Source organism: Culex quinquefasciatus, chromosome 2 (assembly GCF_015732765.1).
Source record: "Culex quinquefasciatus strain JHB chromosome 2, VPISU_Cqui_1.0_pri_paternal, whole genome shotgun sequence".
In the NCBI taxonomy this organism is placed as follows: Eukaryota; Metazoa; Arthropoda; class Insecta; order Diptera; family Culicidae; genus Culex; species Culex quinquefasciatus.
The window spans coordinates 223,645,647-223,673,574 of NC_051862.1; the positions used below are offsets into that span (position 1 = coordinate 223,645,647).

Here is a 27,928-nt window from a genome sequence, read left to right on the forward strand (position 1 = left end):
CACGGTTGCATCGGATCCGGAAGGCCGCGCCTCGCGGCATCGCAGTTGGCGGTGATAAATTACGGAACAACCAAAAACAAGCAGTCGCCTACTACGGCGAGATGTCATCACCCTTTAATTCCCCATTCTCTCTCGTAAGCGTAATGGGAATCAATTTGAAACTTTTTACCATTTCTTAGCCAGCTAATTAACCCTCGAGCTTCTTTCGCTGTGTGGTCAGTTTTGACAGAATTGATAAATGCTTGATCACGTCTAGGTGCAACTATTAAATTTAGCACCAGCGCCCATAAATAAGACTCGACTGGGCGAAAAGATGGAAGATAATCGAGGCTTACTACGATGAGAATTTCGACGTCGACGACAGTGTCAATTGCTGATCCACAGCACACGCACCTGGCCTACTAGATCACGTAGGCGATCGTGAAGATACCCTGAAAAGAAGAAAAAACTTACTTCTACTGAATATTCATTCCATTTAACAGCGAACCCTTACCAGCGAAAAACCTCAATCAAATTAAATTGTCCAAATCACTTAACCAGTGCTCCATTGAGGGTGTCTCAGTCCTTTGCCCGCGCTGCTGTGGCCACATTAAATCCTCCAACCGCAACGACGCTCTCAGCATTTCCCGAAGAGCCTGGAAAATTTTCATAATAACAATTAAATATTTATTAACATGTTCCTCAAAAGTGAATGAATGAACTCCTCACGGTACCTCACACACAAATTTTCTCGCGGTTTCGAAATTTGATTAACTCTTTGCCGCGCAAAAAAAAACCTTCCAGATAAGTGTGTAATTGTAGCGTGGAAGACATTCGGGTTCAACCCTGAAATCAGCCAACCTGTCTGCGCAAAAATATAAACGACGATGAATAAGATATCAAAAATTCCAAAACATGCATCCCAGCAACCCATGGCAGCCCAACCCGGTGGAACATATTTAAGTGCGATAATTTACTAGCGGTAAAATTTTTATTTCACACTAAAACCAAGTTTAAAAATAAAGAACATCAGGCCTAAACTTGCCATTTGATGAACGTCCAAAAAATGCCAAAATCGCAACATGCGCTCGTAAAGTAGGATTATTAAAAGTACGACACGTCTTTTTGCTCGGAACTCTTAATTTAAAAACATTTTCATTGATGCCCAAATCGCACCACGTGGCGTCGCTCATATTACTATTATTACGGATCGCCCACTGTGAAAAAAGCCAAAAATAATATAAAAAGACACACAAAACTTCATAAATAAATCATACGACCTAAATGGTGTGTTTCTTTTATCGGGATGTGCCTGTCAAAAAGCTGAAGCCTGAGCGCGTGGTTTGGCCAGTTTAATCTGGTTAAATTAAGTGCTGTATGGTAAATGATGGCAATTTAAGTGAGCACTTATCTAAATCGAACAACGTGGCTAGTTTTTAATGACGATATAGGTCTTGAATAATAGGATTTCCGGTACGCTTATACCGATTTATTAACTATTATATAATAAACAAATCATTATAAAAAAAACAAAATGGACGTTTTGGTTATTTTGATTATTTTGTTCAATTTGTTGATCTTGGTCTTTTTGACCATTTTGGTCATTAAGTCATTTTGGTCATTTTGGTCATTTTGGTCATTTTGGTCATTTTGGTCATTTTGGTGATTTTGGTCATTTTGGTTAGTTTGGTCATTTTGGTCATTAAATCATTTTTGTCATTTTGGTCATTTTGATCATTTTGATCATTTTGGTCATTTTGGTGATTTTGGTCATTTTGGTCATTTTGGTCATTAAATCATTTTTGTCATTTTGGTCATTTTGATCATTTTGGTAATTTTGGTAATTTTGGTAATTTTGGTAATTTTGGTAATTTTGGTAATTTTGGTAATTTTGGTAATTTTGGTAATTTTGGTAATTTTGGTAATTTTAGTAATTTTGGTAATTTTGGTAATTTTGGTAATTTGGTCATTTTGGTCATTTTGGTCATTTTGGTCATTTTGGTCATTTTGGTCATTTTGGTCAGTTTGGTCATTTTGGTCATTTTGGTCATTTTGGTCATTTTGGTCATTTTGGTCACGCTTATACCGATTTATTAACTATTATATAATAAACAAATCATTATAAAAAAAATGGACGTTTTGGTTATTTTGATTATTTTGTTCAATTTGTTGGTCTTAGTCTTTTTTACCATTTTGGTCATTTTGGTCATTTTGGTCATTTTGGTCATTTTGGTCATTTTGGTCATTTTGGTCATTTTGGTCATTTTGGTCATTTTGGTCATTTTGGTCATTTTGGTCATTTTGGTCATTTTGGTCATTTTGGTCATTTTTGTCATTTTTGTCATTTTGGTCATTTTGGTCATTTTGGTCATTTTGGCCATTTTGATCATTTTGGCCATTTTGGTCATTTTGGTCATTTTGGTGATTTTGGTCATTTTGGTTATTTTGGTCATTTTGGTCATTAAATCATTTTGGTAATTTTGGTAATTTTGGTAATTTTGGTAATTTTGGTAATTTTGGTAATTTTGGTAATTTTGGTAATTTTGGTAATTTTGGTAATTTTGGTAATTTTGGTAATTTTGGTAATTTTGGTCATTTTGGTCATTTTGGTCATTTTGGTCATTTTGGTCATTTTGGTCATTTTGGTCATTTTGGTCATTTTGGTCATTTTGGTCATTTTTGTCACTATGGTCATTTTGGTCATTTTGGTCATTTTGGTCATTTTGGTCATTTTGGTCATTTTGGTCATTTTGGTCATTTTTGTCACTATGGTCATTTTGGTCATTTTGGTCATTTTGGTCATTTTGATCATTTTGGTCATTTTGGTCATTTTGGTCATTTTGGTCATTTTGGTCATTTTGGTCATTTTGGTCATTTTGGTCATTTTGGTCATTTTGGTCATTTTGGTCATTTTGGTCATTTTGGTCATTTTGGTCATTTTGGTCATTTTGGTCATTTTGGTCATTTTGATCATTTTGGTCATTTTGGTCATTTTGGTCATTTTGGTCATTTTGGTCATTTTGGTCATTTTGGTCATTTTGATCATTTTGGTCATTTTGGTCATTTTGGTCATTTTGGTCATTTTGGTCATTTTGGTATTTTGGTCATTTTAGTCATTTTGGTCATTTTGGTCATTTTGGTCATTTTGGTCATTTTGGTCATTTTGGTCATTTTAATCATTTTGGTCATTTTGGTCATTTTGGTAATTTTGGTCATTTTGATCATTTTGGTCATTTTGGTCATTTTGGTCATTTTGGTCATTTTGGTCATTTTGGTCATTTTGGTATTTTGGTCATTTTGGTCATTTTGGTCATTTTGGTCATTTTGGTCATTTTAATCATTTTGGTCATTTTGGTCATTTTGGTCATTTTGGTCATTTTGGTCATTTTGGTCATTTTGGTCATTTTGGTCATTTTGGTCATTTTTGTCATTTTTGTCATTTTGGTCATTTTGGTCATTTTGGTCATTTTGGCCATTTTGATCATTTTGGCCATTTTGGTCATTTTGGTCATTTTGGTGATTTTGGTCATTTTGGTTATTTTGGTCATTTTGGTCATTAAATCATTTTGGTAATTTTGGTAATTTTGGTAATTTTGGTAATTTTGGTAATTTTGGTAATTTTGGTAATTTTGGTAATTTTGGTAATTTTGGTAATTTTGGTAATTTTGGTAATTTTGGTCATTTTGGTCATTTTGGTCATTTTGGTCATTTTGGTCATTTTGGTCATTTTGGTCATTTTGGTCATTTTGGTCATTTTGGTCATTTTTGTCACTATGGTCATTTTGGTCATTTTGGTCATTTTGGTCATTTTGGTCATTTTGGTCATTTTGGTCATTTTGGTCATTTTGGTCATTTTGGTCATTTTGGTCATTTTGGTCATTTTAATCATTTTAATCATTTTGGTCATTTTGGTCATTTTGGTCATTTTGATCATTTTGGTCATTTTGGTCATTTTGGTCATTTTGGTCATTTTGGTCATTTTGGTCATTTTGGTCATTTTGGTCATTTTGGTCATTTTGGTCAGTTTGGTCATTTTGGTCATTTTGGTCATTTTGGTCATTTTGGTCATTTTGGTCATTTTGGTCATTTTGGTCATTTTGGTCATTTTGGTCATTTTGGTCATTTTGATCATTTTGGTCATTTTGGTCATTTTGGTCATTTTGGTCATTTTGGTCATTTTGGTCATTTTGGTCATTTTGGTCATTTTGGTCATTTTGGTCATTTTGGTCATTTTGGTCATTTTGGTATTTTGGTCATTTTAGTCATTTTGGTCATTTTGGTCATTTTGGTCATTTTGGTCATTTTGGTCATTTTGGTCATTTTAATCATTTTGGTCATTTTGGTCATTTTGGTAATTTTGGTCATTTTGATCATTTTGGTCATTTTGGTCATTTTGGTCATTTTGGTCATTTTGGTCATTTTGGTATTTTGGTCATTTTGGTCATTTTGGTCATTTTGGTCATTTTGGTCATTTTAATCATTTTGGTCATTTTGGTCATTTTGGTCATTTTGGTCATTTTGGTCATTTTGGTCATTTTGGTCATTTTGGTATTTTGGTCATTTTGGTCATTTTGGTCATTTTGGTCATTTTGGTATTTTGGTCATTTTGGTCATTTTGGTCATTTTGGTCATTTTAATCATTTTGGTCATTTTGGTCATTTTGGTCATTTTGGTCATTTTAATCATTTTGGTCATTTTGGTCATTTTGGTCATTTTGGTCATTTTGGTCATTTTGGTCATTTTGGTCATTTTGGTCATTTTGGTCATTTTGGTCATTTTGGTCATTTTGATCATTTTGGTCATTTTAGTCATTTTGGCCATTTTGGTCATTTTGATCATTTTGGTCATTTTGGTCATTTTGGCCATTTTGGTCATTTTGGTCATTTTGGTCATTTTGGTCATTTTGGTGTTTTGGTCATTTTGGTCATTTTGGTCATTTTGGTCATTTTAATCATTTTGGTCATTTTGGTCATTTTGGTCATTTTGGTCATTTTGGTCATTTTGGTCATTTTGGTATTTTGGTCATTTTGGTCATTTTGGTCATTTTGGTCATTTTGGTCATTTTAATCATTTTGGTCATTTTAAACGGTTTGGTTATTTTTGTCGACTTGGTAATTTTTGATGATTTGGTAATTTTCAATTAAGTTATTTTGGTCGTATTGGCCATTTTGGTCGATTTCGTCATTTTGGTCGATATGGTCATTTTTATTAATTTGGTGATTTTTGTCGTTTTTGTCATTAGGGTATTTTGGTCGTTTTAATCGTTTAGGCAATTTTGATCGTTTTGTTCGAATTGGTCATATTGCATGCATTTGAGCGAAATGTCTTTTCGAAATCTTCAGGTAATCGAATCTGCCCTGTATTGGATGCCATTATTTTATGAATTGTAACATAGCCCACATGCCCACATTTACTCCAAACTAGAGGTGGGCAAAAAAAGAGCGAGCCGCTCAAAGAGCCGGTTCACTGAAAAGAGCGAATGAACCATAGCTCACAAAAAAAGAACCGCGGTTCTTTTTTAACTTCGGGCTTTGAGAGAACCATTCTAAGATGGAATGATTTTCAAACTTGTTATAAATATAATTTATTGAATTTCGAACAAATTGTAGCATAAAATTTATTTTTGAGTGTTGAAAATGCAATTATAAAAAAATAATCCCAAAATAAAATTGCTGCCAAACACCACTTAAAAAAATTAAACTCATTTTCAGTGTCCTACTCTTCTTTGAAATTCCAAAAGTAAATGATTTTTTAAACAAAATGAAAAAAAAAATCATTGTATGTACATCTAATTGTACATTAATGTGTTACCAAAATACAAATTTGAGCACTTAAAGTTGCTTAACATGTCAAATATTATCAAACATCTACTTTAGGAAAAAAAATAAATTCTCTTGTCCGATTAAACTTAAGCGTTTAAAGACTTAATCGATTAAATAAGAATGTAGCAAAGAGTTCACAGAATATTTTCTCCAAATAAAATGCATTACTTCAATTTTGTCAAACATAAACGCAATTTTAAAATTGATAGCGATTTCTTCAAAATCCTAGATTTAAGTGGATGCTATTCAATTATTTCAACGTTTTGGTTCGAATAGAAATCTTGACATATAGATCAAATTATTAATAAAATTCCAATGTGAAATAACTTTAAAAACCATAGCATTCTAAAAAATACCCTTTTTATCAAAAAATTAAAAAAAGAGCGAAAGAGCCGTTCAAAAGAGTGGCTCTTTTTAATGAGCGAACGAAAATGAGCGGCTCCTAAGAAAGAGCGGTTTTGCCCACCTCTACTCCAAACAGTCACAGTTTTGAGCTACATTAATTTGATAAATTGATTACATTGAATAATACAATTTTAAAGAGGCGTAGCTCAAAAATGTGATTCGTTTGATCAAATCTAAATGAGCATTCGTATTCAGCTGGAAAAAAAATCCAGTCCAGCAATTTGGTCAGAGAGACAAATCTTCTAACTTTTGAAATTTAATTCTCTAGCTTAAAAAACATTAAAACTAAAATACAGACTAATTCACATGAATTCGATTGAACCAATCAAAGTTCCAATCTTCTGATACTGCACACCAGCTGAATCACTTGCATGGTATCACTTTGCGACAATATTACAGCTCAACCTTCTCAATCAATCAAACACACTGGGGAGTACATTAAATACCACGTGTGAGCCATAAGGATTTGCCATGTAAATGGCACTCACAATCCATTCCTTTGCGTGTGTACTCAAAGTATCGTGCAATTAGCTAATTAGTCGTTGAATCACTTAGTCTGGGGCTTAAAGGCCTCGCAACGTGCGCTACAATCATTATCACATGTAAATGTTGACTCAAAGATTTCACAATTGCATATCAATAACTAGCCAATCAATTACTACTTTGAAACTGATGATAAAACAGGCTTAGTTCGCTCGATGGTCACCATATAATTTGCACTTGTTGTAATAATCAGCGCAACGCGCGAGCGCAATTGATTTTATTCTATATAATGAAGATAATTAAACTATTCTGTGCGCGACAACATCTGAGTTTTCAAACTCGTTATCAGCAGGCACCGTTGGACTAGGCGATAAATGAATATTTATTTACTTGCGATTGCGCCTCGTTTAGTTTGCACTTCAGTGTCCGGGCGCTTTTCCGCTGAAATCAATATTATTACGGCTTGGCGGTGATTATATTACTATTCATCTGGTATAAGCGACAGCGCGGTGAAAACCGCAATCAAGTGTGCCATGAAGTGACTCTACGCTCTTTAATGACGTTTAGCTAGTTAAACTTGTTTGCCTAGGGTGATGCGTTTCTTTAATTAGTAGAAAAATCATTGTATTACAATGTTTTAAAACAATTTTGAACACATTTTATATCAAACAGTCAATGGAAGTATCACAAAACTTGACCTGTTGAAAGATTTCAAACCAAAGGGTTCAGAAGAACCCAGCACCTGTGCAAGCTCATAAATATTCACAAGTAGGCGGTGTCTAATCATAAATTCAAATCTCATAACGTCCAATGGCTGCTGCGTCCAACCGGACGACCAATGGGCATCGCCGCCGTCGTCGCGGCCTGCTTAGACTGCACTCTGGCCGGCAACGAGCCTGCTCTAGGTAGCTAATGAGCGTGTTGAAAGCTGAATTAGAAGCGCGGCCTACTACTGTGGCAAGGCCCGCACCAGATGAATTTAAATTTAATTACATCTTATTAAATGGTTTATCACACAGAAACGTATCATTATCGCGAGTGGAGGATTTTCACCTTTGCACACCTCCGCGCGTTTGGAAGAGAAAAAAACTTATCAAATTATGCCGTGATGAGCATATTTTCACAATTAGTACTATTTTTTCGGCGTTTCTCAGTTGGGGAGGGGGGTCCAATTGAGCTGATTCCGAAATCGACTTCGATGCTCATTAGGTGCGATAATTGGGCGCAAATGGAAAAAGAAATATTGGTTGAAATTTAGAGCTGCTTGGTTTGGCTTCACCGCCAAGGACCATGTCGGATAAAATAGCAGGTTTTGTAGAAAAATTATTCAACTGTGGTATCTCGCTATACACCACTTGTTATACTTTTATGGACAATTAATTTATGGTTCAGCCTCTTCCGAGGGCTGTTTCGTAACCTTGCCTTCAACTTTAGACTATTTTTATAATGTGTTGTTACCTTTCATAGCCTGCTTCGAGGGCGGATTGTTGGCAAGCATCGCTTTTTAGATATCGCGTTGTAATTGATGACATCGTTGAAATCGGTCCAAATTGATTCCTAAAATAAAACTTCGGTTAGCTACTGCCAAAATCACTGGTCATCTGTATCATCTGATTGAAATCTTACCTTTGCGGTTGAGACATTTCAGGGCTATTTTCAGCATCTGGAAAAAAGGCAAAATGTAAAATCAATTGAAATCGTTCCAACTTCACTCTCGACAAAAATATAACTTCACATCCTTCCTAACAAACCCCAAAAATCCCCAAGATTTTCGCAAACGCATCAACTGCGTATCCAATTATCGCTAATGTGCCATCATTACGGCCGCAACCAAAAAAAAACTCTCCAAATCCTAGAAAATGCCGAGTGCCCGGGTCACGTGCTCGTAATGCCGCGCGCATTTAAAGAAATTGATTACCCCATCATCAGGAAAAAAGGACATTTTCCAGCAATATTCATAACGGGGGCGCCACTGCCGCTGTGGAAGCAGCGACCATCGCCTACTGCCATAATGATAACCATAATATCTGGTGGTGGCGGCCTACTTGGACCGGGCACCAGCAATCAAATAATCTCGAAACAGTTATTATTCAAGCGGCATGACCGCACTTCTATCAGGGCCACACCATCTCCGGGATCTCCCGCCGGGGACACGCAAACGGCGCTCACCCTCGCAAAAGGAAATGGCTTTTGAAGAAGAAAAAAAGAGTATGGTCCCCGGTATAAAAAACGAGAAATAACTGCGACGATTTTCGAAGGGTGAAAAAACGATACATTTTGTATGGGGGGGGGGGGTCTTGAGGGAATCGAAATCTGCGGCATGCAGTATTATAATATCAAATATTATTATTATGTTTATATGCGTTTTTTACGATTGCTTTTTGCAGTCCAAATCGATTTTTTCGTGGTGTGGTGAAACAAGCCGATTGGACATCGCAGCAAGCTGGTCAAAGGACAAAAAATTAGAAGGAAGAATTATTTAGAAGCAGTTAAATAATTTCCGTCGTCAAATTTGGATCATTTGAAAACAATTACAACTAAGAACTCTTGTTAACACTTCGCCTGCTACGATTCGATGACATTTCTCAAAAAGTGTCACTTCTATGAACACCTAGCAGATGGCAAACAACCATGGATCCACCGTTATTGCCGGAGAGGGTTGATTAGCCAGACGGTACCCAAACTACAATCCCAAAAGAAGCCACCCTATGCTAGGGGAAAGTCACCAAAACATGTTCCCCCCCACCCTCATCTTTGCACACACTCGCAACACTTAACCGTCTCCTATTTAGATGATGTATGTGCGATGGGTGTTATGTCTCAATTACCGCCCGCTTTTATATCGGGGAGTGATTCTGCCGGAGAATCTCCCGGTTCTTTCCGTCGCAAAACAAAAACGTAGCCAGATAATTTCACGCTCCGGCAGCCCTTCTTTTCCGTGCTTAGCTTCTGATTTCCAGAATGGTTCATTAGAATGATTTAATAAGGCACCTTGCCCGTATCCAAGCGACCATTGACTGGTGCGTCCACAGACTGCTTGGATTGCTTGCCAACGACCGCCAACTCGTTGCCATGGTGATCCTGGGAGGAATAATTTAAATATGCTTGTCACATGTGTTTGCAGGGTTGGCTTTATCTCGAACCCCCGAAAACTGAAACTATAGTGAAAGATTCCGGCGAAAAACGAAAGTAATAAATTAAATATTCACGCAGAACGTGCGTGCGTACACGAACATTTAATTAGACGCGGTAAATAAGCGAGGGGAGCGAAATCTGCCTTTACTTTATGTACACACAGCAAACATTCGTAAGGATTCATTGGAGAAAGAATTACCTTTTTCCGGAGAAACGTTTGCAAGATGTGGAGATTAGAATAATTGCATTTTCTTATCACCCTGTGCCCAGACAGGCCCCGGCTACTGCGATGGATTTCCCGCAAGTCAGGAGGAATGAACTTTCCCCCTCAAACATCAAACCATTCGTTACTTTTGTTAATTTACATGCCCTGTCAAAATCATGAATTTTTGTGTCACATCCCCCGGCAGTGGGTGACACATGTTGTGGTGGTGACGCCGAACGAGATGCGTAACTGTGGATTTAGCACCAAAACACGTCACTTACTTTGTATAATCTGATCATTTTTCATCCCAGCCCGGTGACCCGGTCAACGCGCGCGTTGACATGGGCAGCTTTTTTTGTAAGTCTTTCCTCGGCAAAGCCGAGTAGGCTGTGATAATTCACTTTTTATGACTGCCAATTTTGCACGCACGCCACACAGTAAGCTGAGAGCGAGAGCAAGAAAAATGATTGATTGATTGGTCAGTCTTGAGGACAGGAGTGCACTTGAAGGTCGTTTCCATGGCATTACCCAAATTGCAACGCAACGCGGCGCGGCGCTTGCTTAGACCAAGCGTCCCATAAATTGACCATTTTTCTCGATTCCAATCAAAGTGACCCCCGCGTGAGCTTCTGGCAGCGAAAGATAATCCATCAAAGAAACAATAAACGAACCAAGTTCATGCCCCCAAACGTTTTTTTTTTTTTCTTCTCTCCCCCCCCAAAAAGGGAAGCAATAATTCATACACGAGTGAAAAGTTTTCCACGACCACACACTTACGCTTGTCTGTCGTGCGGGAATTGTGGGCAAGCTTGAAGATGGACAGAATTATTGAAACTCAATCATTTTTAAGACAAAATCTAGAATTAGCACAAAAATCTGCATGTGTTCGAGGGATTTTCTTCAAATGTTTGAATGTTATAAAAAACACTTTTGACAATAAAATATTAAAGTTTTCAATAAATATTTCGATTTCACAATAGGCTGTTGAAAGTATTTTTCAAAGTTTATGTTCTTTATGACGATGTTTTAACTAAACTTTGTTGTATTGTATGTTCAGGTACAAAGTCAAGCAAATTTGCATTTGTAAATTTTGTGAAAATTTAAAATTCCGTGTCGTTAAGTTGTTATCAGGGTTTTTTTTATTGAGATTCTCTTAGAAAACAAAAGAATCTTTGGCGAGTTTTCGTGAACGAGAAGGAGTGATACAGTATTAGAAAGAGAATGCTCATGCTGGCAATCATACGATAAACGAAGAGAAACCACAAGCTATAGTGACGGTCGCTATACCTTCTGATAATTTGGAGCGGGAATCATCAAATGATAGTTTTTTTTTTTTTCTATCACTCATTTACTACACTGATTGTTATACTGCCTTTGCAAATATTTTTAAATATTAACTGTGATCGAGGGTAAAAACAAGTGATGCATCCAACATCTCAATGAAAAAAGTTTGTTCATCAATTTGAGGTTTTTTTTTCATCTACCTAACCTGAAGTTTTATATTATTTTTCAAAGACTTCATCATAGACAAATGAAAAAATGTAAATTATTTCAATTTATTTTTTCGTTCTCTCCCACAGTGTGTAAAAAATCTTGTTTATGCGGAGGAAAAAGTTTTTGCCCCCTCAAACCACGCTTGGAGCAATTCCCAAAATATAAATAAAAAGCAATTTTGGGGCAACTTTTCTTACTGCAGACAATAAGAAATTCTAAAACAAAACAGGCAAAGAAGTTTATTCTAGAAATGGGTGCTTTCATTCGGTTGCTATAAAAAATGTTTAAAGATTATTCGTTTTTAAATATTTTTTTAAATATTGATTAAAAGGAGTCTTTATTCAATATTCCTTAGATCAACATAAACTTTAAGCTTGCTTGATAAAAAATGCCAACCTAACCCCGATTCACCATCGGCATGTCATCAAAGAGAAAAATGCTAATTTTCTCGTCGGTGACTGACTTTGATTACATTGATACATTTTTTTCTTGTCCCCGAACACTGTGTCCTGCATCTTTTGTTTCTGATCAACAACACAGTGAGCGGCATTTTTTCTTAAGAATTCCATAGTTCTTTGGCGGTTTTGTTAACTAAACAACCTTCAATATTGCGTTTGTATTGGTTTGCGATTTTATATTTGAAAAAAATATTTTTAAAGTATTTTTTTAAAAATCCTCCACGAACGTGTAAAGTTTATCGCAAAGGCACGCAGACTCCACGTTTTCCCTCCGATTTTCCTCACCCTCTCTCCCGGTTTCGCGCTCGCCCTCTCTAGAACCACCCCATCCCTGCTATCACTCAAAAGTTCCGGGTGGAACGCGCGCGCGAGGGGGACTCTTTTTTATCGCCCCTCCAAGCAAGCAGCCGCCTTTGATTGTCCTCGCCGACTTCGACCAGGCCGGACCTGTACGCAGACTCTCCGAATATCCGAGTAGGCTGCGATGTGCGTTTTTTGTGTTGTCGTCGTCCGTTTGTATTTATCAGCACAGCAGGGTTTAAATTCCTGTGCGTCGTCCTGTGTGTGATGTCGTCTTTGTCGTTAGTCGACTTACGTATTTTTTTTTTGCGTGTGTGTATTGTGGACATTTTTTATCCGAACCTCGGTACTCCTCGCACTCTACATCATCGTAGTAGTCGTTGAGAGATAAACAAGGGTATAAATTATGACTTTTTTGTGATTGGATTTTAAATTTAAATGGGGCGTGGCATGCTGCGTGCGAAGGTGAGACTGAGATGATTTTTTTTCTGTTTGGTAAATGATAACAGAATTTTAAAGGTTCATAGATTTTTAGAACTGAAGTAAAATTTCAATAAATATAATATAAATGCACACGCTGTAATTTTCCCTAGGGTGCAACGACGCCAAATCCCGTCACGTCAGTCATGCTCGTGCGTCTTCTCATCTCATGGCCTGCCACGCTCTCATTCCCTATTCACGCGATGTTCATCCTTTCGCAGCATTGCTGCCTACTACGATACCAGGACACTTCTTCGTCGTCGTCGTCATCGTCGGCATCATCACAGCAAACATTTGCGCGCTCAGATGCACAACACCATCATCTAGCAACCCGGTTGCCGAGTACCTACTCTACAGTCTAGGTACACCGAACTGTCAGCATCACTCAGCTCGGCTTGGATCGGCGATGTATGCTCATGTGTAATTTATTTTATGATCCTTTTTTATACCTTCACCCACCCCGAATCCACCACCCCTTTTGGCCAACAATCTATAGCCCGGTCCAGAAGCAATCACCCTCGTCCTGCAGCATCCCCTTTGTAATGGTGTTTGGTAGTATGGAACGACGACGTTTGTTCTGGTGTGCAGCATTATATATTCAGCGCATACATTTTCCATACATTATATTTTATTTCATACATTAAATTTGAACTGGCGCATGCGCCGTTTTGCAACATTTACTGGGATATTTGTCCTGTTAGAGTTGGTTGAATCAGGTGCAAGAAATATTTTAAACTTAATTTTCAAGAAATTTTTAACTATTTGTCCTGATTCCAATTTTCGCTTATTTAAATTTTAATTTCAAAAACAACATGAACCACCCTAACATCCCACTTTTATTGCCTTCATTTACGAGCCCAGCTCCGTGCATTTCCATATAAATACACATATGAACGTAACCTCATTTCCTTGCAAATTTCTCTCCGCTTGCCAGCCAACAAAGGCCCTCCAGGATCAAATAATGATGCTGCGTTCGCGGCGCGTTTGACTAACAAACAACAACATCGGCAAACAAACGAACGAACCAACAGTCTAGTATAGAGAAGGTGAGAGAATAGTGGAACCTTATGTGATGCCACCCCCACCCACCCTAACTGCTTTACTCGCAGTGAAGGAAGGTAGTTTGCCATGGCAACCGCATAGACTGCTAGACATTCAAATCATACTCCTTTATTGCCCCCCTTTTGCTGCTGGAATCGTTTTCGTCGCTTGCTAGGATTCAAGGGGGCACTGTTGAAAAATCTTTGTATTTGCTGAGTTTCTTCTTAGAGAAAAATACTAATTTTGATTTTTTTATGAAATTAGTCAGTACCTTGATGGTAAATTAATTTTAAAACATAAAAGTTCAGTGTTCCCAAAATGAAAGAATGTCTTTTGAAAAACCAAGTAAAAGAAAATTTAAAACATCCGTTCATAATATCTCTTGATACACATGAAAAAGCCAAAGTTGCCAGATTTTCATAAATAATTATAAATCAGAAAAAAAATCCAATACCGGTTACAAAAAATATAGAATATCATTCGTAAGCTTCATAGCATAATCAGGTTACCAGATCATCAAATTATATAACTCATCGGAAAGGACTATAACCTGAAATCAAAGATTGACCCATTACTAGGATAAATTCTAAATTTGAGCACTTTCTGTCAACGGGAACCCCTCCCACAGTGGCTTTTCTTCATACATTTTGACAATTTGTCCAGACAAACTTCAAGCGTTTTGAGGGTGGGGTTGCCGTGGTCAGAATGAGCTCAAATTTGGAATTTAGCCTAGACATAGGTCAATCTTTGATTTCAAGGTGTAGCCTCGATTAAGCCCAGATTTGGATCACCCTAATACCCAGTATTGTACAATATTGACTTGACTTTCCGAAAGCCTTGGAAAAATATCTCTTCAGAAAACCGAATCCGATTTAGAATGATTTATAATTTTTAAATCCAAGATGATGGACAAAATGGAAGTCATGAAATATTGAGAAAATGCATTTTATAGTCTAAAAGGCAATACTAAATCTTTATTTTTTTTAAATGGGGTCGCAGTCTCGAATTTGAAATGAAAAGCAAAAAAAAACAAAACAAAACAATACTTAGACATTTTATGTTCATGTTTCGATTTTCCGTAGGCCTATACAAACCTATCAAACTTCGACTCAATTCCCTTTGGCCAATTGTCGCAATTGCAGCAAGTTTCAGGGTATATCAAGATAGCACGATCTGATCGTAACTTCTCAGCAATAGCATTAGCATTAGCATTTTAGGACGCTTTATCCACGGATGGCTATACAACGCTTATCCCACTGTTTGGTGTGGTTGTGTCAGACCCTCATCCGGAACAATAATCCAACACGGGAGATACCATGTTTTCATCTTTTGATGAGTGTGAAATACTACCCAGGGCATAAGGGGGTCCTTGCCGGGTCAGCACGATCTGATCGTAGCTTCTTTCGTAGAAAATAGTTAAGTTTTTCCGTGGTTTTGTTGAATTAAGATTGAAATCGAATTTTGGGGATCTGTGAAGGTCAAAATGAGAGGCATTGAAAGCTAACTTGTGATTACGACAAAATGTTCACAAAACCTATGTTTCAAATTTAAGGATTTATTTTAAATTTTGATCTTAGAAGGAAAATAGAAAACCACATTTAAAACCTATGAATTGTCCGATTTACAAAGTCTAAAGACTCTCTCTTCTAGAGATTTTTTTTAAGTTATCGGAATTTAAAAAAAATCAAAATATTTTTCGTTCAGTTCAAACATGTTAAAAATGATTATCATAACAGAAAAATCCATTTTTAATTGTTTTCAGAAAATAAGTTCAATTTCCATTAAAATGTTTATTTATTGAGCCGATTTTGCACACAACATTAAAACAAAATATTTTCAACGCCTCTTCTACTGTAGTCAAATTATTAATTTGTGCTTACTTTTTTAATTTTAAAAATTGCATTTTTGGACCAATAAAATAAATAAAAAACGGAATGGTATTTTGGGAATTTTACTTTTCGTTGTCAATTATGTAAGATATAAGAAAGATCATTTCAAATTAAAATACAATATGAAGATTTGGCCACCCTGTCGTGAGATATTATTGCTTTTGATGGACTAAGGCAAATTTTAGGGATGTTAATTATTGTTATGAAAATTACATCGAGACCTACGGATATGTGCACAATTATCTTTCTTGAATTCTGGGAACACTGCCAACAGATTAGACTCGTTCATTCGAATGGAACCTGGGTGTTGAATAGTGGTTCGCAAAACGGTCTCAATTTTGAACTGTTTAAGTGGAACCAATTTACTGTTCGCCAAAAGTAGAGAGTATTGTTATCGATTATTAAAAAAATGCGAGAATGAAATATTAGTGGCTTTCGAGGACCTGGAGTTGAAGTCAAGAAATCTTAAGATAGTTGAAAGCGAGATGGCCATTTTTTTATAATTATGAATGGAAGTTGTTTTTGGAGTCGATCTGGTTGTATCCATTCAGAAGCTGTCTTTATTGTTTGACTCCGTTTGAAAACCTACTGGTTTAGTGAAAATTTTCTCTGTTGGTTGGATTAGCTTCGCTATGGATTAGCTTCTATAGAATTTGCGATGATTTTTCGCTGGACCAGGAAGAGCTGAAGAGGATTCCAAAATCAGCCAGGGAATTTATCTGCGACATCGCAGAATTACACTCTCACAGCAGTTCTTCGTGACCCGTAAAAAACACATCTAATCGATCGAAACTTAAAAACACACACAATTTTCCGGAAGAAATGTCAAAAACTAGACAAAATAAAACACATACTACAGCTCATTTAACAGTAAGAAAAAAGTCATGTTTGTGCTTGAACAGACTCCTACTTTGCAGATGTAAACAAAGTGGGATCATTCGTAAATCACGTTACGCATTCTCTCTATTCATCACCTAGAATGGAACTGCATTCGAATTAGCGAATCCGAAATCAAAACGACTGACAGCTGTTCAAAAGACGTTCTCGGAAATCGACAAAAAAATCATTAGTTTGGGTGCCTAATTTTGACTTTTGAGTGCTTTTCAATTCGAATACGTTCGAATTAGCGAGCTTTCGAATTAACGAATCTGCTCTATATTCTGACTAAAAAAGTCGAAAAGCGACAAATGTTATTTTTCTACAGTGTACTACTAGCCAGCCATGCTACGATGCAACTCTCGCCGGAATCCTTTTATGTGCTGTATTGAGACGACAACCCTGTCAGAGGAGGACGTTGCCAAAATTTATGATTGTTAGGAAGCGACCGGAAAACGGAAGGAATATTCAACAAAAAAACCTCATAAAGATGCCGTTTTGCGTCCAATTCGTCTTCGTTACCACGGGTGTGTGTGTGTGTGCGCGCGTTTGTTTGCTCTGTGTGTCTGTGACGCGTCGCCGTATAATGGGGAAGCAATCGTTCCACCTTCTCTCACTCATCATCGTGCGTGTTAATGATATGACCAAATATAGCAACCATTTATTCGGCACACACGTGTCAGCAGAATTTGTGTTTTTTTTTTTTTCGTCCTCCCTGATTATGATGCGCTAGCACCGATGTCGATTGGTCAGTCAGTCATAGTAGGCGCTGCTGCTGACTGGAGATGATGCTCATTAGGGCATTGTTTGTGTGACCTGAAGATCGAAGGACGTCATGCATTTCGATCTCGTTAGCACGGGCTTGCTTTGATGTCGTTAATGAGCATGGCCTGCTGTTTTACTTGTCGTTTGAATTTTGCACGTTTCGAGTGATTCCGTTAAGGATTTTTATTTTGGGGTGGGGAGAAAGTCCTAATCTCAAATATAAATCAACTTGTTTCAAATTCCGTCACGCCGTGCATAACTGAGATTTATGGGTTTTCCTTATCCCTATGCTGATGGTGCGCGCCCCAAAATCCCATTTCGCACATCTACAGAACTCCACTTGGAAGGAAGGAGAAAAGTTTCAAGATCCAGCCATAAGCGCTTTAGAAAATATTTTTCATCATTTTTCCTCTTTTCCACGGGTCGTTCTAGGAGGCGAGAGAAAAAACAGAAGCGACCATGACTTGGCACGGTTCGCTTTGGGACGTGTCGGAAAATGCTCTTATACATCAACATAATCTCATTACGTTCATCTCATATTGTAAATGGATCCGTTTGTTACACACACTCACAGACTCGCTCACAAACAGTAATACATAATCATACGACGAAAATGATAGATTATTCATCCTTAAACATAAATTTGCACTAACGTAACCCTTTTTCCACGTGCACACAGCAGGCCATGCAACGCCAAGCGTTGTCGTCCTCATGGCTTGCTTTGCCTAATCCATGGCCGTTCACCGCAAATAGGGTTTTCGGCGGGGGTGGTGGAAAATGAATGAGAATTAGACAGCATTATTCATCATACAACAAAGCAGCATCGTCAGCATCGTTCCCGAAACAAGGATGCCTGGAAATATAATGATTAATAATCGGCAAACATTGCATCTCTACCCCGTTCGAAAAGGGATGGACAATAGAAAGGATAACGTTGTACATGCGGTAAGCGCGCTCCGGAACGGAAAATATCGAATTACATCGTGTACATTTCCCTGCTAAATGATGAATCACAAAAGTTTCGACCCGATTTTGTTCAAACTTAATGGCGCACTCGAATCGATTTGGAAAATATTCAGACTGTCCAAAAAAACATCAAGAAACCATTAGCTGATAAGTTCATAAATATTTAAAGCACCTGCCGGGGGATAAAAAGCAAAATTGACAAGTGCTGCAAATTTTTCACGCACATCTCTCGAAGCATTTTATTTCGGGGGATTTCGGGGCCGTGCACCCTAAATTTAGTCGACCACTTTATTTTTATTGGATCGAAGTAGGCGGGTTGGCCCCTGCCACACTCCCTCGACGCAAAGTGTTGCAAATTTAATTTTCAAACCGGGTCACTGTGATGTGTCAATTTTGATGGGTGTGCTAGAGAGCGTTGAACTTTTCAAAACTCTTGGAAATATATTATTAAAATCTCTATTCAAAATACTATGACTTTGTTATAATGGAATCAAAATTTGATAAGCTATTTTATTTATTAAATTCCTTCAATATTATTTCTCCACAAAGTTGTTTACTGAAACCTGGATTATTTTATTGACAAAATTGTAGCATCAAAATTGCGAAATTGTTTTAAATTTATAATTATATTTCTATAACTTATCTAGAATTTGCACATGAAGCTAGAAGATATAAAACTTTACGTTTTATATTAAATTATTTAAAAACTGAAAAAAACTCCCTCCTCCTCGTGCAGTCAACCACTTTGGATCTCTTATTTTCCCAAATATCTTGTCGGACAACGGTGCCGAAACATGTACATAATTCAGAGGACATGTTTTGCTAATGCTCGCAACAAAAAAAAATAAACACAATGTGATAAACCTCCGCAGAAATAACACAAAAAACTCAATTCCCCCTCTCAAAGGCAGGTTTTATTTTTATTTTACATTTTATTCTCGACCGGACGACGCTAGGCCGGCCAAAATGGAAAAATAATATTGATCCCACGCAACATTTCCTATGAATTTGATTCCGAAGGCGATTTTTTTCCTTTAAAATTTCCCCCACGCATTTTTATTTTCTTTCTCGAGCATGTTTTATGGCCCTGTATTATCACTGTGACGATGTTTTCAAATTTGGTCCATTGTCATGGAAAATTGACAAGTTTTTCCCTTCGTTACAACTTTTGAATGGGGTTGGCATTATCTTCGAGGTTGACCCCTGAGGTTTATGATAATAAATCCGTGCAAAAAATCCCCATTCGAATTTGAGTCGATTTTATTTCGCTTTTCAAGCTTCCATTTCTGCACTGGAGAGTTTAATTTCGCATCACAATTGAATTCGGCGTAATTCGAGCATGCCAATCTCATTCCAAAAAAAAATCGAACTTCTTTTCATCGCGTTCCAACTAAACTAATGGGACCGTCCAATTTCCTTCGAGGACGCGCGTGTGTGTCGCGTTTCGAGTGATTTTTTTCTGATTTTCCACTGGCCAGGATGAAATAAGAAGAAAAAAAATCCAATACGGATTGCGAATGAAAAACGAGGAAATTCATTAAGCACTTCCCAAAAATCACGATAAGAGTGAGCAAATAAACGGACGTCCATCCGGGAATGGAGTCTCTCCCCGCCACACACACACAAATACTGGTAATCAGGTTTTTTTTCTGCCTTCTTCAGCTTAAATTGAAAAGGAAAAAAGCTCCGTTTTCCGAGGTGAGGAACGGTGGGTTAAGCAGAGAGTTTTTGGGAAGAAAAATAAGTTTTGAGTGAAAAGATCAACCAAACTTAATAATACAGTCCACACTCGATTATCCGAAGACCTAGGCAAAATTTCACTTCGGATAATCGAATCAGGAAAAAAAATTTAGGTTGTCTTATTTTTGATTGTTGTACTACCCCTAAACTACCCTGAAGTGATTCAGAATTTTTAAATCCAAGATGGCGGCCAACTAACTATTCAAATTTGACTAAAATGGAGTCGTAGAACTGGAATTTTGATAATAAAAGTAAGAAAATTAAAAAAAATGAAAATACGTTTTTTTTTTGTTTCTCATTCGATTATCCGAAATCCAAGAAATTGCAACGAGTCGTAAATTTACACAACAAGGTATACAGAGTTGAAAAATACGACGAGTGCTCAAAAAATCAAGTATTCAAACAAGTTTTTTTTTTTTTCCTAGTCCAAAAAATGCTTCAAGAATGGAATTTCATTTAAAACAACCATGTGTTAAGTAAGTTCACCGTTCAAAATTTAAAAAAAGAAATGTTACCTTTCGATACGAATGCTGAAGATTTCAACTTTTCAGCACCCAATTCAGTGGTGAAAAGTAGAGAAAAGTAAGCCGTTTCGTCGCTCGAGAATGACAGGAAAGGTAAGAAGTTTCAAAACGGCTTGCAAAATGGTACAACGGTAGAAAACACAATTAAAAACCATTTCTGATCACTTTTTTCAATTTAATGCAAAAAAAAAATATTGACAAGACCAAATTTTTCGACGAGTGCTAAAAAATCAAATTTTGCAACGAGTTGCTTACAATTTTTTAATTCCAAAAAACGCCTTTAGAATGGAATTTTATGTCAAACATCCATGTGTTAAGTAAATTCACCGTTCAAAACAAAACAAAATTGGAAAATGTTACTTTACAATACTACACAGAAAAAAATAATGTAAATTTGGAAGCTTTAATTTTGGAAGGTTTAATATTACCTCTTTTATGATGTAATTTTACCTCAATTTAGACTGAAAAAGTGACATTACACCAGAAAAGTGGTAAAATTACACATTTCCAGAGGTAAAATTACACCTTTTTTCTGACATAAAAGATGAACTCCTTCCCAGATGTAATATTACCATGATTTTTTTTTCTGTGTAGTGCTAAAAAGTTTAACTTTTTTTTTCAAATCGGAAAAATATTGTTTTCTTGAAAAAAAAAAATTACCGCATGATCACCGTTAATTCTTGCTCGATGCCGCCATCATGCGACCGCGTGCTCCGTTTGTTTGTCAACAAAGCTGCAGATGTATGGTGAGACAGAGTGAGGGGCGAGAGGTTTTGACATTTTTATACCCGCATCTGACTCGCCGCCTATTTCGACGGTCGTTTCCAATGACCGAGTCCAGTAAGGAACTGATCGTACAATATTTTCGGTAGAAAAAAGAAGGCCGTTTTGTCACTCGAGAATGACAGGAAAAGTAAGTAATTTCACGACGGAATTGCGAAAATATAAATTGCGGCACTTATTTTATTTAAACAATTTGATTCATCACTAATTTTATTGTTTTTTTTCGGTTAACAGAATGTCTAACTAAGCTAACTATAGCAACGTTTAAGTAATTCGTTCAGTATTTTTAAACTTATCAAAAAAAAAAATTACTATTTTATTTGTTTCTTCGGCTAGCAGAACGTCTACAAAAGATAATAAAACTACAATTTTCAATATCTGCTAAGTATTTTGCTCTTAAAGCTGGAAATAATAGCAGCCTTCATACTTGAATCATTGTTTCCCAAGAAAACGGTGATCAAGGAAAACAAAAATTAAGGAATCCGTTCAACGTTTTTCAAGAAAGTTGGAAATGAAACAGGCGAAATTGGAAAAATGAATAATTTTCTAAAAGAAGTTTTTCGCTGGAAATCGTCCAACTTTTGCACCGTTTTGGGTATTCATGCCCCCAGGTCGAACCCAACGGCACCTAAATCAGCATTAAATTTACTATTCCACCAAACACACAATAAATCAAGTAGAAACTTCTAAAAGTCAGCTCCAGAAGCACGAGGACCGGACCCCGGATCCGGTCGGCCGGATCCAATATAAAATCGTCCCCTAAAGCGCCGTCGTCCTTTTCGGCGTCCTTCACTCGTGCGGGGGCCGCTCTTGTTGTTTGAGTTTCGAATGTCGAAGCGGGGGCGAAGATTCCGGGCCAAAAGCAACGAATGGAAATCTTTCAATTTGATTTGAAGAGTTTTTCATTTGACCGTTTCCATTTTCGGACCCAATTTCGGGCTCATTCTTATCCTGATGGCCTTCCTCCCGCCATCCTCTTATCAAACGTCGTTATTCCAATTTCAATTTCACATTTAACTTTTAGCAGTCCTTTTGGTCTTTTTTTTTTTGCACACAACGGTCATTTTATTCACTCTCGTTAGTTGGAAAGACCCGATCACCTTCCTTGTGCCGAAAAGTGTGTGGGCCGCGTGGGGTGAATGGCGAAAAAAGGACACAATTTTGCACACACACCCCGAAGGAAAAACCTAAATAAATTTAACTAACATGGATTCTCTTTTAACATTTTCCTTCTTATTAGAAATTCCAGCAGGACAGCAAAGTGCGATTTTTTCAACACAAAAAAAACTTCTTTCATTGTTGAAAAAAAATCCTCTCAGCACTTTTGATCGCAGCAAGCCGCAAGGGTCGGAACGGGAATCACATTTCTAATTTTCTAATTACACCGAGCTTGCTTTGATTTTTCCACTTGAGAAAACGTTTTCCCGAACAGCACCCACCCTCGCACGCACGTCCAATCAAGGCTCACTAGATGCGATTTTGTTCACGCTTTTTGAAATTTCTCGAATTTCCCGTGGCAGCACTGTTTAATCCTCTTTGAAATCGAAGCCAAAATCACGCACGTCGCATTCCACAATGAGTTCGTTGGTTTTTTTTTCTCGTTGATTCTTTTTGCCATAGCTGTCAATCAAGGTAGGCCACCCCAGGTCGCTTGGAAATTTGGTGGGGTGAGAATTTGAGAAATGGCAGTGACATGTGATTATCCGGAATCTCAAGTTGTTTAGAATTTAATAGGATATTTACTTCTGTTAGAATTTACCACATATTTTTTTTAACTTTGGCAATGTTCTTGAAAGAAATCTTTTAAAATTTCAGTTAAATATTTTTGGCATGAAACCAAACAAATTTGTCAGTGTTATACTTTTGTATAACTCCAGCTTACCAAGCTGAGTATTTTAGGTACCTAAAAAATGTTTTAACTGTCCTCATGACACAGTTGTACTCCCTGTCTTGTATATTTTTTTACCGAAGACAAAATTAACGATAAATAGTTTTAAACGAGGTTTTAAATAATTTTTACACATATCCATGAAAGTTCTATTTTTTTTTTTTTTTTGCTTTTCTGGGAAGTTTATGATAGTTTAACAAATTACCTTCAACTTTCTTTCACTTGGTATCCAAATATCCATCTGTTATTCCTTCGGCTGTCCAAATGATACTGAGTCGGGGCTTCCGACTGCTCTCCTTGCCAGCTGCTACTTTGCATACCGAGTTGAAACGATTTTAAACCCTCGTCGGCAAACATGCGCAATTTGAATTTTTACTTTTATCCTTCAAGAACTCAATGGGTCCTCCAAAAACGAAAACTTTAGCGTTCTTATCCCGTCACCCTTCCAATTAGAACTGACGAATAAAACCACTTTTTTAGACTTCTAACCCCTTTTTTGCGTAAATCCCTAAAAAATACATCAAAGCAACCCTTCCTTGTTTCACATTTGAATAGTCCCGTCCCTGTCGCACCAACTGAGTTTCCAATCTAAAAATCAGGGCTGCCAACTTTGACGAAAAGCTGCTCGAAAAAAGGGGTAGTTCACCCCTTTTTTGTGATAGCAAAAAACTGCTTGATATTTAGCATACAAGCGCATAAAAAAGTCCGACCTTGTGCGCGAACGCAAAAGGGGTTGACTTTTCGAGCTGTCAAAAGTGGTCGAGATTGTGAATGACTTTTTCGTTGTTTGAAAATTGTAGGTTCAGTGCTGGGCGAGAAATTTTAAGCTCTTGTTACAAAAAACACGTAATAAGAAGCAATACTTTATCTGAAATTTAAAGAAATCAACATTTTACCTCCAGAAAATAAGCAAATGGGACATTTTAAATGTTACTATTTCAATACTATTACCACCATAGAAAGAAAACAACTGAAATCCATTATTTCGAACAGTTGGAATTTGTATAACAGCTGAAAATGGCTTCTGCCATAATATTTTTTTCAAGACTGCTCCTGTTATGTTGAAGTTAGTCAAATTAAAACCTTCGAGCTAATATCTAGGAAAACGTAATTTAGTTCCAAAGAGCTCATAATAGGCCCCTAATGTTGGCATATCAGCACTTAAAATTAGAAAAAAGAGTGATTCAAAACTTAATAGGAAATAACCAGGAAGTTTTTGTTTAACATTTAGCAAAATAATTTATTAATATTGTGAGAATCGACAAATTGTATGGAACTAAATCCTTAACCTGCCGAAAATACGTGATTTTTTCCTATTACTTCAAATTAGCTAAAATTCCAAATTTGATACCTAAAATACCCAAAATTCCCACGCCATAATTGTCATTCACCCCTCGCATCGCCATTACAATAACGAGGAAATTGTCAATTAGCCCCGGTAAAACGTCATGCTAATACCCGAGGTGTTGATTACCGCGACAACAAAACGCGACAGGTAAGGCACACACGACACGCGACCAACCGGAAAAATGGCGCCCCGTGTAAAAAAAAAGCCTTTATTTATGCGTGAAATTTAATATTCCTCGCGTAGTCTAATCGTTTGTTTTACCTTTTTTTAGGGTAGAGAAAGGGAGTGTCAAACCGAAGGGGACACAACCCATCCAAGTAGTCATGAACGAGTACGGCACCGGAAGTACTGATGCATATCGCGCGCCTGCTACGATCGCGGTGTGAAAATGTGAGCGTGGTTCTTGTTTTAACTTAATTATGGTGATTGCTTGGCGTGATTATGATAAAAGTTTTGTGCAATTTTCAGGGTTTTCATAAATTGTTTCCATTTTTGGACGATTTTCAGTTAATTCGTACGTGCAGAGCGGAACGTCGTAAAATGTTTGAGGTCAAAAGCCCTCACACTCTGTCATTACGCAACAAATATTCCACCTTTTACGACTTTTTGATTTCCCTCGCGGCATTTATGAATTTCCCCCCGAGTGCGCGAGCGCGCTCGTTTATGAAGTGTTTCTGTTTTACAAAGCCTACTTTGCTAGTTTGATGTTTTTCATCACCTTTCCGCGGCTGTGAGCCATTCGGCATCTTTTCAAGTGTCCAGTGCAGCCAAATCTGCTCCGGGGAAACTAGTTATGCTTCGCAACAGGTCGTAAAAACCCTCTCGTTTTGGTCTCTTCGTGGGGTGTGAAACGTTTTGGAAGAGTTTGCCTAAATTTACTAATCAATGGATTTATGCTAGTGGGGGGGCGTTTTACGATATGAATTAATCAAATTAAGAGAAAAAAAGCTTTTTTCCTTCAAAACACAAAATCTACTTTAATTTGTGAATGCATATTAAATAAATTCGTTGGTCAGTTTAGCAAAATGAAATGACCCCGTTCTGCAAAAGGCAACAAATGCCCTTATCTCCACCCAATTAATCACAAAGTTTTGAGTAAACGTCTGAATTTTTGCTTCCAGATAATTTTACGAGTCTGCACCGCCGACGCTCTCATTTGCATATCAAACCTGAAAGTCTGGTCCCACCAAGTGCCTTCACCGTCCACTGTCGCCCCAAGATTAATTGAATAATTAAACAATGTAGGAGCTCTTTTCCCCTCGCGCGCGATAGTCATCTGCATATCAAGCTCGGCTCATAATTTTCCGCTCCCGTAGACAAATTTCGCGCGCCCAGCAAAAAGATCCACGTGATGCTCATTTGAATGCACAAACATTCACACAATCTACATATTTGATTGCGCGCCCATGCCTATTTGCGTATTTGGCCCAACCTTGCGCACGCGCGAAAACAGAGCAATTTGAAACATTTTAAGCACCTTGTAGTGTGTCTTATCGGACTCATCAGAATATCCATCGCGCAGTAGGCTAGCGAAGCAGTCGCGAGGTGACCAGCCACCGGAACATCTCAGCGCCTACTTTGCTTACCGGTGTGTCAATCAGCGGCGGAATCTACATACTGAGACATTTTATGACTTTTTAACGCTTCCCTTTCGAGTGGTAACGAGCTTGCACTTGGGAGTTTTGAGGACGGCTATCACTAACGGCGCCTGGTTCTGTGGTTTTCCAACCCAGTGCGCACTTCTCAACGTCGTATTCTGCATACCACCAGCACCGCAACCACCCACTAAACAGACAGACAGACAGTCAGTCAGACAGTCATAATGAGCAATGCGAATGCAGCTGATGCATGCAAAATTGCATGGTTCGGTCTTCAGGGCAAGCAATGTTGTGATTATTACCGTACCAAAAGACCTAGCAATTGTAAATGGGAAATGAGTCTGGTTGAAGAAGTTTTGTGATTTTTGTTGCACTGGGTTTGGTTGACTTTGGTTTAATGATAGGTGACACACCGTAGTCTTAATTGGTACTAATTTTGTGGTAGACTGATTTAGCAGATATCCGAGAGGTTTAAACATTGTAGTTGTTTATAAAAATGTTGAATTTGTTTATAAATTTTTTGAATAAATTTTTTGAATCAATAAAAATCATACTTTTTCAGACTCATTTAGTAGCAGAATCAAATTTTAGCATTAGGATTGTTGAAAAGAAAATCTTATCGTTGTTTCGTAATAAAAGGACACAAATTAGCATACGAGCAACTCTCTACGAAATCGGCGGATTTCGACCATTTTTATTTTTTGTATTTTTTTATTTGACTTAAACTATGTGGGGGCCTTCCCTATGACCAAATAAGCTATTTTGCGTCATTGGGTCACCCATACAAGTCTCCATACAATTTTGGCTGCTGTCCATACAAAAATGGTATGTAAATATTCAAACAGCTGTAACTTTTGAGCGAATTTTCTGATCAATTTGGTGTCTTCGGCAAAGTTGTAGGTATTGTTGAGGACTTTTGAGAAAAAAATAGGTACACGGAAAAAAATTGCAAATCGAAGTTTCATGCAAAACCAAGTTTGGCATCATTTTTTAAATGCAAAATTGAATTTGCAATCGAAAAGTACCCTACAGATTTTTTGATAAAGGGCTCCGTTTTCAGGATATAGCCACCGAAAGTATGATTTTAGCGATATATTTGCAGTTTTTCAATTTTTAAAAATAGTGACCATAAGTGATCATTTCTAAAAATATTTTTTTGAGAAGTTCAGAAAATTTGCTGAAAATTGTCTAAGAGACATTGAAGATTGGATCTCGGGTTGCTGAGATAGAGCCGCTTTAAGAAAAAAAAAACACGAAAATTGAAGTCTCACCAAAATAACCCACCATTTTCTAATGACGATATCTCAAAACTAATGGTCCGATTGTCAATGTTAATGTATGAAACATTCGTGAAATTTTCCGATCTTTTCGAAAAAAATATTTTGAAATTTTTTAAATCAGGACTAACATTTTAAAAGGTAAAAGGTTGCAAGTCTTGATTTAAAAAATTTCAAAATATGTTTTATATATATTTTTTGCGTCATTGTAATAATTTTGACGCGAAATACAAATGTTTCAATTCCGAAATACGCAACTTTTGATACAAAAAAGAATAACAGTTTTCGTCAAAAAAGTTGTTTTTTTTTATTTTCTCATTTCAACGCGTGGCGCGTCGAAAAACAAAAAAGCAGTTTTATTTTTAAACCATACCTCAGAATCTTGTTAATTGGACATGTTACGTAAACACCCTGAAAATTATAGAACAAAATTTTTCCCTTTGAGCTCTTTGGTCCCGAGACCTTCAAATCA

The 27,928-nt window shown here is 37.0% G+C and overlaps 1 long non-coding RNA gene across 1 annotated transcript; it reads right to left on the bottom strand.

Annotated features, from left to right (window-relative positions):
- Positions 1-68: 68 nt before the first annotated feature.
- On the bottom strand, positions 69-23,679 carry LOC119767241. The gene is made up of 5 exons (XR_005277410.1): positions 23,439-23,679; positions 8,316-8,352; positions 8,148-8,246; positions 494-635; positions 69-431 (listed from the first exon to the last, which is right to left on the bottom strand). It is a non-coding gene; the product is annotated as an uncharacterized LOC119767241 (long non-coding RNA).
- Positions 23,680-27,928: the final 4,249 nt, after the last annotated feature.